Genomic DNA, 6,958 nt, shown 5'->3' on the forward strand with positions numbered 1-6,958 from the left:
TGGATATAATTGACATACAAAGAGCATTTCATCCCCAAACAGCTTCCTTTACATTCTTCTCTAGTGCACGTGGAACATTCTCAAGAATCAACCACATATTGGGACACAGAGATAGCCTCAACAAATATAAGAAGGTTGAAATCAATACCAACCATTATCTCTGATCATAATACTTTGAAACTAGAAATCAACTGCAAAAATAAATCAGGAAGAACCACAAATACATGGAGATTAAACACCATGCTACTGAAGAATAACTGGGTCAGAGAAGAAAGAAAAAAGAGAGATGAAGAGATACATAGAAACAAATGATAATGATAGTACAACATATCAAAACTTTTAGGATATGGCAAAAGTGGTCATAAGAGGAAAGTTCATATTATTATAGACCTACCTCCAAAAATGAGACCAAATAAACAACCTAATGCTCTATCTTCAAAAACTAGAAAAGAAAGAACAAATGAAGCCTAAAGCTAGCAGGAAGAAAGAAATAATCGAAATTAGAGCAGAAATAACTGAAATTGAAAACAAAACAAAATTAAAAATAGAAAAAAATAAATGCAACAAAGAGTATTTCTTTGAGAAGGTTAATAAAATTGACAAATCCCTGGCTAGACTCACTAAAGAAAAAAGAGAAAGGACACAAATAAACAAAATCAGGGTTGAAAGAGAGCAAATTATGACTGACATCGCAGAAATACAAAGGATCATGCAAGAATACTATGAAAAAGTATATAACACCAAATTTAACAATCTAGAAGAAACAGACCAGTACTTAGAAATATACATCTTTCTAGACTGAATCAAGAAGACCTAAAAACTCTAAATAGACCAATCAGCAGTATGGAAATTAAAACAATCATCAAAAACCTACCAAAACGTAGAAGTCCAGGACCAGATTACTTTACCAGTGAATACTCCCAAACATTCAAAGACTTAATACCTATTCTCCTCAAACTCTTCTAAAAAATCAGAGAGGAGACAATATTTTCTAACTCATTTTGTGAAGCCAAGATTACTCTAATCCCACACACAAAAAAAGAAAACTACAGGCCGATATCTCTCATGAACAAAGATGCAAAAATACTGAATAAGATATTAGCAAATCGAATACAGCAATATATTAAAAAGATTATACACCACTTTGGGCTTCATCTCAAAGGCAAAGAGATGGTTCAACATACATAAATCAATTAATGGGAAACACCACATAAACAAATTAAAAAATAAGAATCATATCGTATCAATAGATGAAGAAAAAGTCTTTTGACTAGATAGATACAGCATCCATTTATGACAAAAACACTTAACAAAGTCTGTATAGAAGGAAAGTACCTCAACATAATAAGGCTATTTATGACAAACCCTCATCCAACATTATACTTAATGGTGAAAAACTAAAAAACTTCCCTCTAAGATTAGGAATAAAGCAAGGCCATCCACTATCACCACTATTATTCAATATAACATTGGAGGTCCTAGCAAGTGCAATCCGGCAAGAGAAAGATATAAAAGGCATCCAAATAGGAAAGAAAGAAGTCAAACTGTCACTATTTGTGGATAACATAATTCTCTACATAGAAAACCCTAAAGACTGCACAAGAATACTACTAGAAATAATAAGCCGATACGGTAAAGTTTCTGGATACAAAATCAATGTTCAAAATTCCATAGCATTTTTATAGTCTAATAAGGAAGTGTCAGCAAAATAAGTTGAAAATAATTTCTTTTGCAATTGCAACAAAAATAATAAACTAGGAATAAAACTAACTAAACATTTGAAGGACCTATATAATGAAAACTACAAGATCCTATTAAAAGAAATTGAAGAAGACACAAAGAAATGGAAAGATAGTTGTGTTCTTGAATTGAAAGAATCAACATAGTTAAAATGACCATTTTACCTAAAGCATTATGCAGATCTAATGCAATCCGCATTAGAATCCCATTGGCATTTTTTAAAGAAATAGAACGAAAAAATCATCAGATTTGTATGGAAGCACAAAAGGCCCAGAATTGCCAAAGCCATCCTGAGAAAAAGAACAAGGCCAGAGGCATCACTATGCAAACTTCAAATATACTACAAAGCGACAGTAATCAAAACGACCTGGTATTGGCAGCAAAACAGACACATAAACCAGTGGAACAGAACTGATAGTTCAGAAGTAAACCCATATTTATATGGACAAATGATTTTTGACCAAAAAAAAGCCAAAAACATACAGTGGAGAAAGGAAAAACTTTTCAATAAATGGCGCTGGGAAAATTTGAAGGCCACCTGCAAAAGAATGAAACTAGATTGTTTTCTATCACCATATACTAAAATTAACTCAAAATGGATTAAGGACCTAAATATGAGACCAGAATCAATAAAATTCATAGAAGAAAACATAGGAACTAAATGCGAGGACATTGGACTTAAACAAGATTGTATGAATTTGACCTCAAAGGCAAGAAAAGTAAAAGCAAAGATAAATAAATGGTACTACATCAAACTAAAAAAACTTGTGCTCAGCAAAAGAAATTTTCAACAAGGTAAAGAGACAACCACCCTAATGGCAAAATATATTTGCAAGCACCTCGATAAGAGGCTAATATCCAAAATATACAAAGAACTCATATGACTAAATAACAACAAAAAAGCAAATGACCCAATTAAAAAATGGGCAGAGGACCTGAAGAGACACTTCTCTTTAGAGGACATACAAATGCCTAACAAATATTTGAAAGATGCTCAACGTTGCTAGCTATTAAGGAAATGCAGATCAAAACCACAATGTGATATCATCTTATACCTGTTAGAATAGCTATAATCACCAGGACAAGTAATAACAAATGCAGGAGAGGATGTGGAGAAAAAGGAACCCTCATACACTGCTAGTGGGACTGCAAATTGGTACAGCCACTGTAGAAAACAGTATGGAGGTTCCTCTCAAAAACTAAGGGTTGATCCAGCAATCCCTCTGCTGGGTATTTACCCCAAAGACTTGAAAATCCATATCCAAAAATTATTTACACACTGATGTTCATAGCAGCATTATTCATAGCAGCCAGAACATGGAAGCAACTGAAGTGTCCTACAATAGACGATTGGCTAAAGAAGCAGTGGTACATATGTACAAATGGAATATTACTCAGCCATAAGAAGAGGTGAAATACTGCCATTTGTGACAATATGGATGGATTTCAAGATAATCGTGCTAAGCAAAAGAAGCCAGACAGAACAAGTTGAAAATCACATGATATCTCTTATGTGTGAGATATAAACCTAAAAGCAATAAATAAACAAGACAAACAGAGACTCATGGACATGGAATATAAACTAGGTGTTACCAGAGAGTAGAGATGCAGGAGGAGAAGTGAGGTAGACGGAATACAGGGGGTCCAATATGGTAACAGAAAGAAATCTAACTATGGGAGATGAATGCACAGTGTAAATATATATATGCCTTACTTTTAAAGTGTACAAGTGAAACTTATTGGATTTTGTTAACCAATGTCACCATAAAAAATAATTTAATTAATTAATTTAAAAAAGATATTATGAAAACACATTCTCCAAATGGTAATAGTTGTTCTCTCTGAGCTTTGACATTAAAAGTGACTTATTTTATCATTTAACAACAGCTTTAACAATAAAAAAAACACAATATTAATTTGTATCTTGTTATCTCTAGAGAAATTGTGATGTCTTTCATAATTTTGATATTTTCATTAATTATAAAATATTATTTCTGAAAAAAAAGAATCATAAATTTATTTAAAAATGGACATTTGTTAAAGTTTCTATGGCTAAAATAATTTTTTAGGTTGGATGGAAATGAAATAAATTAAAATCAAATGTCAGGTAACAGCAGTCACAGTACTACTAACAGAGAAACGGCAGGAACTATTTCAGAAATGAACATGGCAAATAACCTTTGAATAAATCAGTTGCCTTTAGATGTGCGCGTAATACAAATGTTATTATGTTCTGTAAAAAGTGTGAAAAACAGTGTTTCTCTATCAAAAAAAATCAACAGATTTATCTGCAGTGAAGAAAATTCTGGACTAGAGTTTTTGTGCCATTAGCATTTCTCTGACCTGAAAAAAATCGCAATCAAACAAAACCAAAATGAAGATAAACCTATTAATTTACAAATATTTTATAAATTATATTTTATAGTATCCCCAGCACTTCTAACTGTTAGCACTGAAACATAAACACAGGCTTTGAAATAGGAAATGATAATGCTTTTTTACCAATTAAGATTATAATTTTTATGGAATTGCAACATTCAACTAGGATTTTAGTGCAATTTGGAAGTGAAATATCACAGTTTCTATTAAGACAAGGTTCTGGATGTTGGGATAAATCTGGTAGATCATGAAAATTTATAATGAACAAAATGTGTCAGCCCAAATTTGAAAATGCACAACATATTTTATTGCCATTTTACGTGGAACGTCATTGTTCAGCCCAGGCTCCAAAGAAAGAATGCCACTTTGCAGACAACCAATATCCATTTTCAGAAACAAGTACTGTTGAGATGTTGGATCTTTATAGGTCAAATATCGCTTCCATGCAGTGGATATTTATAGTGTTCTACTTTCCTGGAGAAATGCTGACATTGCAATACTGTGTTTAACTTGTGTGCTCAGATAACAGATTGGGTTGATAACATTAGTCTCAGCTTTTACATTTCGCTTTTTCCTTCTTAGTTCATTTTTGTGAATCATTTTATCTACCTACTTGCACAAATGTCATGTCTATTAATTCAGGGAAATATCTGCTTCCTATTTTTTTTTTCTCATCGTGGAGCTTGTACTTTACTTTGAGAGACACAAAATGAAAATAAATTGTTTCAGTCTATTTCTCTAAGCAAGTTGATAAAAATGCACAGTGTTGTTGTTTGTGAAGATTTTTTTTTTCACTTCTAAAATCTCAGAAAAACAGTGCATGTAGGCATATATTCATATAAGTTCAAAAGCACCAAATACTGATCAGAATATTCAGAATCACTAGCATAAATCTGACTGATATCAGTGGAGCCCACTTAACATTAAAGGAGATCTGGCTCGAGTAGCAGTAGCTTGGTTAAAAACATGTTTGAGTACATGCCGATTTGACATGTATAATGTCTCCGGTTAATTTTTCTAAAGAAATATTCTGCAATGAAGTATGATGACTAATTGAAATAAAGTAAATAATAATGACAACATTTCTACACTACTCTGGATTTCAATATGCTTTCAGGAATCTCACAACTAACTATCCCAACACCACTGAGCTTAAGCCTACTGTGGGTATATATTGGGACAAATAAAAACAGTTTGAAGGTAAATAAAGGCAGCTCCATGACCAAAATTCAATTAAAAGATGTAATGTAAATGGAGATTGTCATCATAGAAAATATGAAAGAAAAATGAAATAAATTCATAACTAAACAGGTTTACCATCAACTTAAATCAGTTTAGTTTGTTTTAAAAAGACTGAAATATTCACGATAACAAACCATTAGAATAGGCATAATCATACTTGAACTTTCAAAATTCTTTTCCACATATTTATTAGGCTTGACAGGTATTTCCTCGTATAAAAAAGAAACTTATGTAGTATTTGATAACTTTCTCTTTCATTCAAAAGGTTTTTATATTTATGGCATCTAGATGTATTTGTATGAATGAATGACTCAACATAGAGTCATTTAATCATGTGAGATTTTTTAAAGCAGCTTAATTGAAGTTATATACAATTCATCCCACCATTATTATTCAAGTGTATATTTTACTGAATTTTCCAAGATGTACAATTTTATTATAACTACCACAATAATATAGAGAATCCTAAATATATATTTTGTACCACATTAATACTGATTTATCACATAACAAATACACAAATAAAACAAACATTGTACCACCATGTAAGTAGTCTGTATTTAATGTTTGGAGTAATATTTGTTCAATATATAAACAAATATTTTTCAATATTTATTTTCGAATTTCCAGTATCCAATATATATCTGATAAAATTTTTTCACTATAATGTGTATCAATATTTTATAAAGGGAATTTTAATTATAACTTATTTTTCAAAAGGAATTGCATTTTATAAATTACAATTAAAAATAAGTTTGATCATCATACTATATCAGCAAGGAATTGCATTTAACTTCTGGCAACATAGATATGCAAAAAGTATGACTTGAGAAAATTAGCAGTTTTAATTTTATCATATAAAAAGAAACATAAAGGTAGTATTACGGGGCTAGAACTAAAGAAATTTAGTGACATTAAGAACTCAATTTTTTTTTTCAGTCATCTTTATTCTATGCTTATTTGTGCACAGTTCCAAGATATTTACTAGAGTTTCAATCATAATATTAGTATTCTAAGAAATAAGAAAATAAGATAACAGAAAATGTGTGTAGATGCTAAAACCCCTCTCCACAACCTTCAAGAAACTTTTATGAAATGTCCACTCAACAGCTTTCACTTACATCCATTAGACAAAAGTTAAACACATGCAAGGAAGAATAGAAATAATTTTTCCAATTCAATTAAATCTTTTAACAAGGACGAGAGAACTGATACCGGGCGGGCTATAAGTAATTTGTTCCTACAATATAGATTGAAAGAGGCAAACTCATCTTAATAGCATCGAAATTTTAGATGAATATAGTTTGTTAATTTTTATCAAAGAACAAATTACTTCTTATGATTTTCTCACACTCTTACCTACATCTGGAATTATTTTTATTTCTGTTTTCAATATGTTTATATCCTACATACAGCCATGGCCTTCCTTAAATGTCATCTCTTTCATATGTGCTGGATCTATTGAATCTATAAGTGGTCATTTCCTCTATATTTATAAACACATACTGTTTTAGCTTTTATGAACAGAAATAATATTCTATTATTTATTAAAATAATTACATTATTTAATTAAATCTTTAGCATTTAATTACCACTG

This window comes from Rousettus aegyptiacus, unplaced genomic scaffold, assembly GCF_014176215.1.
Source record: "Rousettus aegyptiacus isolate mRouAeg1 unplaced genomic scaffold, mRouAeg1.p scaffold_m13_p_3, whole genome shotgun sequence".
Lineage (NCBI taxonomy): Eukaryota > Metazoa > Chordata > Mammalia > Chiroptera > Pteropodidae > Rousettus > Rousettus aegyptiacus.